The sequence below is a fragment of the Oncorhynchus clarkii genome, chromosome 20 (genome assembly GCF_045791955.1).
Source record: "Oncorhynchus clarkii lewisi isolate Uvic-CL-2024 chromosome 20, UVic_Ocla_1.0, whole genome shotgun sequence".
NCBI lineage: Eukaryota > Metazoa > Chordata > Actinopteri > Salmoniformes > Salmonidae > Oncorhynchus > Oncorhynchus clarkii.
The window spans coordinates 13,605,204-13,619,461 of record NC_092166.1 but is presented as its reverse complement, the minus strand read 5'-3'; the positions used below and the strand labels follow the sequence as shown (position 1 = coordinate 13,619,461).

General features: G+C 44.5%; 1 protein-coding gene across 4 annotated transcripts in view; it reads right to left on the bottom strand.

Moving 5' to 3' along the window:
• LOC139375953 (SPRY domain-containing SOCS box protein 4-like) overlaps positions 1-14,258 on the bottom strand; it is a 131,322-nt gene that overhangs the window by 54,535 nt on the left and 62,529 nt on the right. The gene's annotated exons all lie outside the window — the stretch shown is intronic.

Genomic DNA, 14,258 nt, shown 5'->3' with positions numbered 1-14,258 from the left:
GAGACCATCATGTCAATACCACCAGGAACTTGGTCTCTCTCTGCAGCTGCATTTGTTCCACTCTCAAACACGTGGAACTACACTTGATGGCATCCTTCCAAAATCTCAAACTCTTGAATAACTTTTTTTCTGTGTCGAAAGACTCCGCTTGTTTTACTGACAATGGTGCTGGCTCCACCAAGTCCTCACGCATTGGACAACTGAGATGTATTGTTGATCTCTGGTAATATGGGACCAACCCCTGATCCGGTAGACACCATACACTCTATACCGACTCCCTAGGATTTTAAAAACAGCACAGGTTTCAGCCTCTTGCATGTCAATGTCAGAAGTTTCCAAAAATAGACATGATTAGAATACGGGCCAAAACGACAAATGCAGATATAATGGTTTTATCAGAAACTTGGCTAAAGAACTCTGTGTTAAATAACTTGATTTCTATTGATGGATACATGGTTTTTAGAGCTGATCGGATGAGTAGAGGAGGAGGGGTGGCAATTTATGTGAAATCCAAGTTTAACACATCTGAAATTCTCTTAATTACCAAAGCCAAACATTTTGAATTGCTTGCGGTTAAAGTGAACGTATATAAGGACTCCCACATCACTGTAGTCGGCTGCTACGGACCGCCCTCGGCTGCTACGGACCGCCCTCGGCTTCGGGAGACTCACTAAACTCTCTTTCTGGTGTCCTGCACAAGCTAAAAGACTTTGAATTCGTTATTTTAGGAGATTTTAACTGGGACATGCTTACATCTGTATCAGACTCTTTTAAAGAACTGTGTTTTAAAGAAAATTAATCCATGCTTTTGTCACTTCTAGGTTAGACTACTGCAATGCTCTACTTTCCGGCTACCCGGATAAAGCACTAAATAAACTTCAGTTAGTGCTAAATACGGCTGCTAGAATCCTGACTAGAACCAAAAAATGTGATCATATTACTCCAGTGCTAGCCTCTCTACACTGGCTTCCTGTCAAAGCAAGGGCTGATTTCAAGGTTTTACTGCTAACCTACAAAGCATTACATGGGCTTGCTCCTACCTATCTCTCTGATTTGGTCCTGCCGTACATACCTACACGTACGCTACGGTCACAAGACGCAGGCCTCCTAATTGTCCCTAGAATTTCTAAGCAAACAGCTGGAGGCAGGGCTTTCTCCTATAGAGCTCCATTTTTATGGAACGGTCTGCCTACCCATGTCAGAGACGCAAACTCGGTCTCAACCTTTAAGTCTCTACTGAAGACTCATCTCTTCAGTGGGTCATATGATTGAGTGCAGTCTGGCCCAGGAGTGGGAAGGTGAACGGAAAGGCAAGCCCTTGCTGTCTCTGCCTGGCCGGTTCCCCTCTTTCCACTGGGATTCTCTGCCTCTAACCATATTACAGGGGCTGAGTCACTGGCTTACTGGGGCTCTCTCATGCCGTCCCTGGAGGGGGTGCGTCACCTGAGTGGGTTGATTCACTGATGTGGTCATCCTGTCTGGGTTGGCGCCCCCCCCCCCCCCCCCCCCCGGGTTGTGCCGTGGCGGAGGTCTTTGTGGGCTATACTCAGCCTTGTCTCAGGATGGTAAGTTGGTGGTTGAAGATATCCCTCTAGTGGTGTGGGGGCTGTGCTTTGGCAAAGTGGGTGGGGTTATATCCTTCCTGTTCGGCCCTGTCCGGGGGTGTCCTCGGATGGGGCCACAGTGTCTCCTGACCCATCCTGTCTCAGCCTCCAGTATTTATGCTGCAGTAGTTTATGTGTCGGGGGGCTAGGGTCAGTTTGTTATATCTGGAGTACTTCTCCTGTCCTATTCGGTGTCCTGTGTGAATCTAAGTGTGCGTTCTCTAATTCTCTCCTTCTCTCTTTCTTTCTCTCTCTCGGAGGACCTGAGCCCTAGGACCATGCCCCAGGACTACCTGACATGATGACTCCTTGCTGTCCCCAGTCCACCTGGCCGTGCTGCTGCTCCAGTTTTAACTGACCTGAGCCCTAGGACCATGCCCCAGGAATACCTGACATGATGACTCCTTGCTGTCCCCAGTCCACCTGACCATGCTGCTGCTCCAGTTTAAACTGTTCTGCCTTATTATTATTCGACCATGCAGGTCATTTATGAACATTTGAACATCTTGGCCATGTTCTGTTATAATCTCCACCCGGCACAGCCAGAAGAGGACTGGCCACCCCACATAGCCTGGTTCCTCTCTAGGTTTTTTCCTAGGTTTTGGCCTTTCTAGGGAGTTTTTCCTAGCCACCGTGCTTCTACAACTGCATTGCTTGCTGTTTGGGGTTTTAGGCTGGGTTTCTGTACAGCACTTTGAGATATCAGCTGATGTACGAAGGGCTATATAAATACATTTGATTTGATTTGATTTGTGACTCTCTGAATCTCGTACAATTAATTATTTCACCTACAAGACCGAATCCCGGAGCACCTAACAAATCAACACTATTGGACGTTATTCTAACGAATCCCCCTCACAAATACACATCGACTGGGATATTATGTAATGATGCCAGTGATCACTGTGCAATTGCTTGTATTAGAAATACAAAAATTACCCAAAGCCAAACCTCGTTATATTTTTTAAAATACATTTTAGACCATTTTATGAGCAAGCGTTCTTACCATAATATTGCCTTGGACTATTTTATATTAAATGTGTGTCCATTTGTAATAGCATACCCCTGTGAAGAAATGTAGAATCAGTGGAAGGGACAATCCCTGGTTTTCACATAACTTGGCAGAATTAATTAGAAAGAGAAATGTCTCTTGGGCTCAAGCTAGACATACAAATGCTCCTGTTGACTGGGCCTCCTTCAGAGCGCTAAGAAACAAATGCACAAGATTGATCAGGAAGTCCAAATCAGATTTCTATCTAAATGCAGTCACAGAGAACATAAACAATCCTAGCAAGTTCTGGAAGCTAATCAGATCAGTATCAGGTTCTAATGTCTCCTCTGGCCTTCCTGACCATTTAATGATGGATTCTAATGAAGTGAAGGATAACCATATTGTAGTGGTTTTTAACAAGCACTTCATATCTGCTGGTTCTGTTTTTGATAATGGTGGTGCCCAGGCCTCTAATGTCAGCTCTGCTAAAGTAAACTATGATATAGGCCCTCATGTCAACCATTTTAACTTTGAGCCTGTTTCTTATACTGAGGTCTATAAAGAACTAAAGGCAATAGACACTAAAAAGTCTGCAGGTCCAGACAACCTGGACCCCTACCCCTTAAAATGTAGCAGCTGGTATTATTACTGAACCTGTGGCTCAGTCTCTTGACCAATTCCATACCCAGCATTTGGAAATCAGCTTATGTCCTCCCGCTGCTAAAGGGTGGAGATCCCTCAGATGCTAATAACTATGGTCCTATCTCCAAACTCCCTATCCTGGCCAAAGTCTATGAATCCCTAGTGAACTTGCAGTTAAAAAACATCTTAATTGAAAAGAACATACTGAGCGAGGTTCAGTCTGGCTTTAGATCAGGGCACAGCACCACAACTGCAGCTACGGCAGGGGCAAATGACATAAATGCACTTGATAAAAAGCAACATTGTGCTGCTCTGTTTGTTGATTTATCAAAGGCATTTGATTTAATTGACCATGAATTGTTCCTAGCTAGACTCAAACATTGTTCTCAGTGAAGCGGCAGTAAATTGGTTTGGAACTATCTTTCTGAAAGAACACAATGTGTATATACACTGACAATCACACATCTAGCTTTGTTGAGATTGATAGAGGTGTGCCCCAGGGTTCCATTTAAGCTCCTGTGTTGTTCTCAATTTTTATTAACCAGCAAAGTAGCATCTATATGCAGATGATAAGAGTAATATATTAATGTGCTCCTTCTCTGGTTCAGGCTGTTGGCCTCCCTTTATGGTCTTAAACTGGTCTTGAATGTACAAAAACCTAAATTCATGACCTTTACCAGAGCTCGCAAAGAACATCCAGCGAACTTGACAAAAATCGTGGAGTCAACATGGGCCAGCATCCCTGTGGAACACTTTCGACACCTTGTAGAGTCCAAGCCCCGATAAATTGAGACTGTTCTGAGGGCAAAAGGGGGTGCAACTCAATATTAGGAAGGTGTATGTTTGCATGAAGGTGTATGTTTGCATGAAGGTGTAGACTACCAGGAGTTTAACCATACTGTATATTGCTACCTTATCCCTGTTGTTCACCATAGCCCCCCTATATGGGTGAGTGAGGAGGAAGTACAGCACAGTATCAGCTTATTATCAACTCGCCAGCTGTGAGATAACGACCACATAGAGACAAACACCATTGTAAATACAACCCATATTTATATTCCCATTTGTACATCGTTACAACACTGTATATATACATAATATGACATTTGTAATGTCTTTATTCTTTTGGCACTTCTGTGAGTGGAATGTTTACTGTTAATTTTTATTGTTTATTTCACTTTTGCATAGTATCTACCTCACTTGCTTTGGCAATGTAAACATGTGTTTCCCATGCCAAGAAAGCCCCTTTAATTGAATGAGAGAGGGAGAGAGAGAGAAAGAGAGACTAACTTATGATGTTTGGGTACTTCATTTAAAATGCATGGATGTTAATGGGATATTTACACTAAAACTCCAGTAAGGATTGATCCCTTAGTAAATAAGGTCATAACTCAGGTTGCATACCAGCCATGCATTCGGAGTACCAGGAGTTCTTTTTCTATGTGAAACCATGTGAATTACAGTAGCATACTGTGATTAACTACTCTGGGGGAAATGGGCCATAGCAGAAAAGATGAGAAAAGCCAAACAGCTTTTTAGAAGATACAATGGTGATCAATCTCTTATTATTTGATGTTCTATATTGTCCAACAATAACTCATAAATAATCCAATAAGCTCCATTCCATTCAATGCCGCGAAAATACCTATTAACGTAAAGTCATTACTGTACTGCCAAGCACCCCTCACACACACACACACACACACACACACACACACATTGAGAGAGACAGAGTGTCAGTGTGTGTGAGAGGTGGAGGAGACCCCATCAGTAGTAACGGCTGAAACACGAGACATGTGGCAGGGTCTACAGTCAATCACGGATTACAAAAAGAAAACCAGCCCCGTCGCGGACTTCGACATCTTGCTCCCAGACAAATTAAAACAACTTATTTGCTCGCTTTGAGGACAATACAGTAATACTGACACAGCCTGGTGCCAAAGCCTGTGGGCTCTCCTTCACCGTTGCCAACGGTTAACCCTCGCAAGGCTGCCCGCCCAGAAGGAATCCCAAGCCACGTCCTCAGAGCAGGCGCAGACCAGCTGGCTGGTGTGTTTCCGGACATATTCAATCAACCAGTCTGCTGTTCCCACATGCTTCAAGATGGCCACCATTGTTCCTGTTCCTAAGAAAGCTAAGGTAACTGAACTAAATGACTATCGTCTCGTAGCACTCACTTTTGTCATCATGAAGTGCTTTGAGAAACTAGTCAAGGATCATATCAACTGATACCCTAGAACCACTCCAATTTGCTTACCTCCCCAATAGGTCCACAGATGATGCAATCGCCATCACACTGCTCTAACCCATCTGGACAAGAGGAATACCAATGTAAGAATGCTGTTCATTGAGTACAGCTCAGCATTCAACACCATAGTACCCTCCAAACTCGACATTACGCTCGAGACGACCCTGGGTCTCGACCCCGCCCTGTGCAACTGAGTCGCAGACTTTGAAAGGCCACCCCCAGGTGGGTAGGAAACAACATCTCCACCCCGCTGGTGGAAAGTTCCTTGGCGCACACATCACAGACAAACTGAAATGGTCCACCCACACAGACAGCGTGGTGAAGAAGGCGCAATAGCGCCTCTTCAACCTTAGGAGGCTATAGAAATTTGGCTTGTCACCTAAAACATTCACAAACTGTTACAGATGCACAATCGAGAGCATCCTGTCAGGCTGTATCCCCGCCTGGTAGAGCAACTGCTCCGCCCACAACCGCAAGGCTCTCCAGAGGGTATTGCGGCCTGCACAACGCATCACCATCACTGGGGGCAAACTACCTGCCCTCCGGGACACCTCGAGCACCCGATGTCACAGATCATCAAAGACATCAACCACCCGAGCCAGTGCCTGTTCACCCCGCTATCATCCAAAAGGCGAGGTCAGTACAGGTGCATCAAAGCTGGGACCAAGAGACTGAAAAACAGCTATCTCAAGGCCATCAGACTGTTAAACAGCCATCACTAGCATAGAGTGGCTGCTGCCAACATAGACTCAAATCTCTGGCCACTTTAATACATTAAATAAATGGATTTAATAAAGGTATCACTAGACACTTTAAATAACGCCACTTTAATGTCTACATATCCTACATTACTCATCTCATATATATATTGTGCTGCCATCCTGTTAGAAGGTAACAGATGGTTTTATTACAGTGGTTAAGATGGATTTTCATTGTGTTCCATGATGTTTATCGCCCCCTATCGGAGCTTTCTGGTCCTTAGAAAGACTGTACGGAAACAGGAAGTAGAGTAGTCGTTCTGCACACAGAGAAGCAGCTAAAAACAAAGCTAAGGTGCAGGGCTTTCAGTGCAGTTATTTCTTGTCACGATTCAGCCTCGGAAAATATTTGTTTTCAAGTTTGATTCAGGCATATTGCTCGTGATGATAATCTTGTTATTGATAGAATTGTTATCTTATCAATGTTAGTGGGTTGCATTTACTCCCACAGATTACCTTGCCTTTCATGTATGTCGTTAGCTGTATTACTTTGCTCGTGCGTCATGTCAACGAATTGTAAAACATACAATACTGTAGTTTTGTTACTGTTTCTAGTGTAATATGCTTTGTTATTGTACAGAGGTGGCTGCACATTATTAGAGTAATGAAAGGAGTTAGCCAATTACCATATGAGTAATAATTAGCTATATGGTTTGGCATCATGCCAGATACAGAGTACCTTGGCACATGTTTTGTATTTATGCAACTTCAACTTGAAATGTATAATGTACAGCTGCAGTATGTCGGTGTGAATTGAATACTAAATACTAAATGTATTGTCATGTACTGTCATGTTGTGTCTTGTCTCTGTCCTTTCCCTTCACCCTGTCTCCCTCTGCTGGTCGTTGTTAGGTTACCTTTTCTCCCCCGCTTTCCCCCAGCTGTTCCTTGTCTCCTTTTTTTGTCAAGAAGAAGGACGGGTCTCTGCGCCCCTGCATAGATTATCGAGGGCTGAATGACATAACAGTGAAGAATCGTTATCCGCTTCCTCTTATGTCTTCAGCCTTCGAGATCCTGCAGGGAGCCAGGTTTTTCACTAAGTTGGACCTTCGTAACGCTTACCATCTCGTGCGCATCAGGGAGGGGGACGAGTGGAAAACGGCGTTTAACACTCCGTTAGGGCACTTTGAATACCGGGTTCTTCCTTTCGGCCTCGCTAACGCTCCAGCTGTCTTTCAGGCATTAGTCAATGATGTCCTGAGAGACATGCTGAACATCTTTGTTTTCGTTTACCTTGACGATATCCTGATTTTTTCACCGTCACTCCAGATTCACGTTCAGCACGTTCGACGTGTCCTCCAGCGCCTTTTAGAGAATTGTCTTTTTGTGAAGGCTGAGAAGTGCACTTTTCATGCCTCCTCCGTCACATTTCTCGGTTCTGTTATTTCCGCTGAAGGCATTAAGATGGATCCCGCTAAGGTCCAAGCTGTCATTGATTGGCCCGTCCCTAAGTCACGCGTCGAGCTGCAGCGCTTTCTCGGCTTCGCGAACTTCTATCGTCGTTTCATCCGTAATTTCGGTCAGGTGGCAGCTCCTCTCACAGCCCTTACTTCTGTCAAGACGTGCTTTAAGTGGTCCGTTTCCGCCCAGGGAGCTTTTGATCTCCTCAAGAATCGTTTTACATCCGCTCCTATCCTTGTTACACCTGACGTCTCTAGACAGTTCGTTGTCGAGGTTGACGCGTCAGAGGTGGGCGTGGGAGCCATCCTTTCTCAGCGCTCCCTCTCTGACGACAAGGTCCACCCATGCGCGTATTTTTCTCATCGCCTGTCGCCGTCGGAACGTAACTATGATGTGGGTAACCGCGAACTGCTCGCCATCCGGTTAGCCCTAGGCGAATGGCGACAGTGGTTGGAGGGGGCGACCGTTCCTTTTGTCGTTTGGACTGACCATAGGAACCTTGAGTACATCCGTTCTGCCAAACGACTTAATGCGCGTCAGGCGCGTTGGGCGCTGTTTTTCGCTCGTTTCGAGTTCGTGATTTCTTATCGTCCGGGCTCTAAGAACACCAAGCCTGATGCTTTGTCTCGTCTCTTCAGTTCTTCAGTAGCCTCCACTGACCCCGAGGGGATTCTCCCTGAGGGGCGTGTTGTCGGGTTGACTGTCTGGGGAATTGAGAGGCAGGTAAAACAAGCGCTCACTCACACTCCGTCGCCGCGCGCTTGTCCTAGGAACCTTCTTTTCGTTCCCGTTCCTACTCGTCTGGCCGTTCTTCAGTGGGCTCACTCTGCCAAGTTAGCCGGCCACCCTGGCGTTCGGGGTACGCTTGCTTCCATTCGCCAGCGTTTTTGGTGGCCCACCCGGGAGCATGACACGCGTCGTTTCGTGGCTGCTTGTCCGGTAACTCTCCTCCTGCCGGCCGTCTCAGGCCGCTTCCTATTCCCTCTCGACCGTGGTCTCACATCGCCTTAGATTTTGTCACCGGACTGCCTTCGTCAGCGGGGAAGACTGTTATTCTTACGGTTGTCGATAGGTTCTCTAAGGCGGCTCATTTCATTCCCCTTGCTAAGCTTCCTTCTGCTAAAGAGACGGCACAAATCATCATCGAGAATGTTTTCAGAATTCATGGCCTTCCGTCAGACGTCGTTTCGGACAGAGGTCCGCAATTCACGTCTCAATTTTGGAGGGAGTTTTGCCGTTTGATTGGGGCTTCCGTCAGTCTCTCTTCCGGCTTTCACCCCCAGTCTAACGGTCAAGCAGAACGGGCCAATCAGACTATTGGTCGCATCTTACGCAGTCTTTCTTTTCGTAACCCTGCGTCTTGGTCAGAACAGCTCCCCTGGGCAGAATACGCCCACAACTCGCTTCCTTCGTCTGCGACCGGGCTATCTCCTTTTCAGAGTAGCCTCGGGTACCAGCCTCCGCTGTTCTCATCTCAGTTCGCCGAGTCCAGCGTCCCCTCCGCTCAGGCTTTTGTCCAACGTTGCGAGCGCACCTGGAAGAGGGTCAGGTCTGCACTTTGCCGTTATAGGACGCAGACTGTGAGGGCTGCTAATAAGCGTAGAACTAAGAGTCCTAGATATTGTCGCGGTCAGAGAGTTTGGCTCTCCACTCAGAACCTTCCCCTTAAGACGGCTTCTCGCAAGTTGACCCCGCGGTTCATTGGTCCGTTCCGTATTTCTCGGGTCATTAATCCTGTCGCAGTTCGACTTCTTCTTCCGCGATACCTTCGTCGCGTCCACCCGGTCTTCCATGTCTCCTGCATCAAGCCCGTCCTTCGCGCCCCCGCTCGTCTTCCCCCCCCCCCCCCCCCATCCTTGTCGAGGGCGCACCCATCTACAGGGTCCGTAGAATTTTGGACATGCGTCCTCGGGGCCGTGGTCACCAGTACCTCGTAGATTGGGAGGGGTACGGTCCTGAGGAGAGGAGTTGGGTTCCCTCTCGGGACGTGCTGGACCGTGCGCTGATCGAGGATTTCCTCCGTTGCCGCCAGGTTTCCTCCTCGAGTGCGCCAGGAGGCGCTCGGTGAGTGGGGGGGTACTGTCATGTACTGTCATGTTGTGTCTTGTCTCTGTCCTTTCCCTTCACCCTGTCTCCCTCTGCTGGTCGTTGTTAGGTTACCTTTTCTCCCCCGCTTTCCCCCAGCTGTTCCTTGTCTCCTCTAACTACCCATTCACCCCGTTTCCCACCTGTTCCCTTTTTCCCTCTGATTAGGTCCCTATATCTCTCTCTGTTTCTGTTCCTGTCCTTGTCGGATTCTTGTTTGTTGTGTTTCATGCCTGAGCCAGACTATCGTCATGTTTGCTGTAACCTTGTCCTGTCCTGTCGGAATCTGCCGGTCTATCTGAGCCTACCTATGTTTGGTTATTAAAGAAGCTCTGTTTAAGTTAGTTCGCTTTTGGGTCCTCATTCACTCACCATAACATGTATAATGTACAGCTGCAGTATGTCGGTGTGAATTGAATACTAAATGTATAATGTATAATGTACAGCTGCAGAATGTCGGTGTGAATTGAATACTAAATACTAAATGTATAATGTACAGCTGCAGTATGTCGGTGTGAATTGAATACTAAATACTAAATGTATAATGTACAGCTGCAGTATGTCGGTGTGAATTGAATACTAAATGTATAATGTATAATGTACAGCTGCAGTATGTCAGTGTGAATTGAATACTAAATACTAAATGTATAATGTACAGCTGCAGTATGTCGGTGTGAATTGAATACTAAATGTATAATGTATAATGTACAGCTGCAGAATGTCGGTGTGAATTGAATACTAAATGTATAATGTATAATGTACAGCTGCAGTATGTCAGTGTGAATTGAATACTAAATACTAAATGTATAATGTACAGCTGCAGTATGTCGGTGTGAATTGAATACTAAATACTAAATGTATAATGTACAGCTGCAGTATGTCGGTGTGAATTGAATACTAAATGGATAATGTACAGCTGCAGTATGTCAGTGTGAATTGAATACTAAATACTAAATGTATAATGTACAGCTGCAGTATGTCAGTGTGAATTGAATACTAAATACTAAATGTATAATGTACAGCTGCAGTATGTCGGTGTGAATTGAATACTAAATGGATAATGTATAATGTACAGCTGCAGTATGTCAGTGTGAATTGAATACTAAATACTAAATGGATAATGTACAGCTGCAGTATGTCAGTGTGAATTGAATACTAAATACTAAATGTATAATGTACAGCTGCAGTATGTCGGTGTGAATTGAATACTAAATACTAAATGTATAATGTACAGCTGCAGTATGTCAGTGTGAATTGAATACTAAATACTAAATGTATAATGTACAGCTGCAGTATGTCAGTGTGAATTGAATACTAAATACTAAATGTATAATGTACAGCTGCAGTATGTCGGTGTGAATTGAATACTAAATACTAAATGTATAATGTACAGCTACAGAATGTCGGTGTGAATTGAATACTAAATACTAAATGTATAATGTACAGCTGCAGAATGTCGGTGTGAATTGAATACTAAATGTATAATGTACAGCTGCAGTATGTCGGTGTGAATTGAAAACTAAAGTATATTATTTTCTGTATTTTGCAACTTCACAACATAAATGTTTTCAATATATTAATTCAAGAAAAGTCACGCCTTGGGAGATTTATTGAAGGCTTAGTTGTTAGCTATCTGTCTAGTTTTGCATGGGAACGCAATTCCAGGTCAGAATATATATACTGTATTTTATACCATCTACTGGATCTTGCCTATGCCGCACGACCGTCGCTCATCCATATATTTATATGTACATATTCTTATTCATCCATTTACATTATTTGTATAAGGTAGTCATTGTGAACTTGTTAGATTACTTGTTAGATATTACTGCACTGTTGGAACTAGAAGCACAAGCATTTCGCTACACTCGCATTAACATCTGCTAACCATGTATACAGTTGAAGTCGGAAGTTTACATACACCTTAGCCATATACATTGAAACTCAAGTTTTCACAATTCCTGACATTGAATCCGAGTAAAAATTCCCTGTCTTAGGTCAGCCACTTTATTTTAAGAATGTGAAATGTCAATAATAGTAGAGAGAATTATTTATTTCAGCTTTCATTTCTTTCATCACGTTCTCGGGGGGTCAGAAATTTACATACACTCATTTAGTATTCGGTAGCTTGCCTTTAAATTGTTTGACTTGGGTCAAATGCTTCAGGTAGCCTTCCACAAGCTTCCCACAATAAGTTTGCTGAATTTTGGCCCATTCCTCCTCACAGAGCTGGTGTAACTGAGTCAGGTTTGTATAGGCCTCCTTGCTCACACATGCTTTTTCAGTTCTGCCCACACATTTTCTATAGGGTTGAGGTCAGGGCTTTGTGATGGCCACTTCAATACCTTGATTTTGTTGTCCATAAGCCAATTTGACACAACTTTGGAAGTATGCTTGGGGTCATTGTCCATTTGGAAGATCCATTTGCGACCAAGCTTTAACTTCCTGACTGATGTCTTGAGATGTTGCTTCAATATATCCACTTAATTTTACTGCCTCATGATGCCATCTATTTTGTGAAGTGCACCAGTCCCTCCTTCAGCAAAGCACCCCCACAACATGATGTTACCACCCCCGTGCTTCACGGTTGGGATGGTGTTCTTCAGCTTGCAGGCCTCCCCCTTTTTCCTCCAAACATAACGATGGTCATTATGGCCAAAGAGTTCTATTTTTGTTTAATCAGAAGAGAGGACATTTCTCCAAAAAGTATAATCTTTGTCACCATGTGCAGTTGCAAACCGTAGTCTGGCTTTTTTAATGGCAATTTTGGAGCAGTGGCTTCTTCCTTGCTGAGCAGCCTCTCAGGTTCGGTCGATATAGGACTCATTTTACTGTGGATATAGATACTTTTGTACCTGTTTCCTCCAGCGTTTTCACACGGTCCTTTGCTGCTGTTCTGGGATTGATTTGCACTTTTCGCATCAAAGTACGTTCATCTCTAGGAGACAGAATGAGTATCCTTCCTGAGCGGTATGATGACAGCGTGGTCCCATGGTGTTTATACTTGCGTACTATTGTTTGTACAGATGAACGTGGTACCTTCAGGCATTTGGAAATTGCTCCTAAGGATGAACCAGACTTGTGGAGGTCTAAAAAAAAAAAATTGTGAGGTCTTGGCTGATTTTTTTTGATTTTCCCATGATGTCAAGCAAAGAGGCACTGAGTTTGAAGGTAGGCCTTGAAATACATCCACAGGTACACCTCCAATTGACTCAAATGAGGTCAATTAGCCTATCAGAAGCTTCTACAGCCATGACATAATTTTACAAGCTGTTCAAAGGCACAGTCAACTTTGTGTATGTTAACTTCTGAACCACTGGATTTGTGATACAGTGAATTATAAGTGAAGTAATCTATCTGTAAACAATTGTTGGAAAAATGTGTTGTGTCATGCACAAAGTAATGTCCTAACCGACTTGCCAGAACTATAGTTTGTTAAAAAGAAATTTGTGGAGTGGTTGAAAAACAAGTTTTAATGACTCCAACCTAAGCGTATGTAAACTTCCGACTTCAACTGTATGTGACACATAAAATTTGATTGGATTTGTGCGCAGGCATTTTTTTATTGCAGGCTGTATGTGTGTGTGTGTGTGTGTGTGTGTGTGTGTGTGTGTGTGTGTGTGTGTGTGTGGTCTACCAGCTTCCTGACATACTTTCCTGGGCACCAGAGAGGAGACCCCATCAGTAGCAAAGCGCCTATCAGATTCAGCCCACCGATCACACACATGCACACACTGGGGTTCTGTGGACACACACGGCTCCCTGTTTGACAGACGCTCTCACCTTTACCTCATACACACACACACAAGACATATGCCAGTCACATCTCGCTGGTCATGACACTGGGGCTCTGTGAGCATTCCTGGATGGGACAAAGGCACATGATAAAATGATGCACATTGAGTACAGACAGTGCCTGCCTGTGTCTCAGCCAAAGCCCACTGTGTGTAACATTCAATACAGACACTGGACAGCAGAGTCGCTCTATCCCTCCTCCAGCCTCCCTCCTTTACCCTCCTCTGCCTGCTCTGAAAGCTCAACACAATCAGTACTTTCAGACCTTTCACTCACGCACATCAATTCAACACACTCTGTCCACACACACACACGGTCTACAGATTCCCATGGGGACAAGAAAACATACTGTGTACCAAGACACACACACACGAACAAGCACAAAATCACACAAAGGACATGCACCCACAGAGACAAATTAACGCGCGCACACACACACACACACACACACGTCATCCCAGCGGCAGACAGACATCCATGATGACTTCATAACAGTGAGTCATGCGTGCTAAACAGCAGCTGCAGCTAGCTTTATTCAAACTTAATCTCAATTCCAACATTTTAATCATCAGTTGTTGGCAGTGCTCAAAATGTGCATCTATTTTTTCATTTAATTTCTATTCCTGAAAAGAAAAAAACTGTAGTACGACAAACACACAACACACACCTCTGGAGGGCAACTGGATTTCCCATCTCCACATTTGCATTTATTAATTTATCTCCCCAAAAATTGC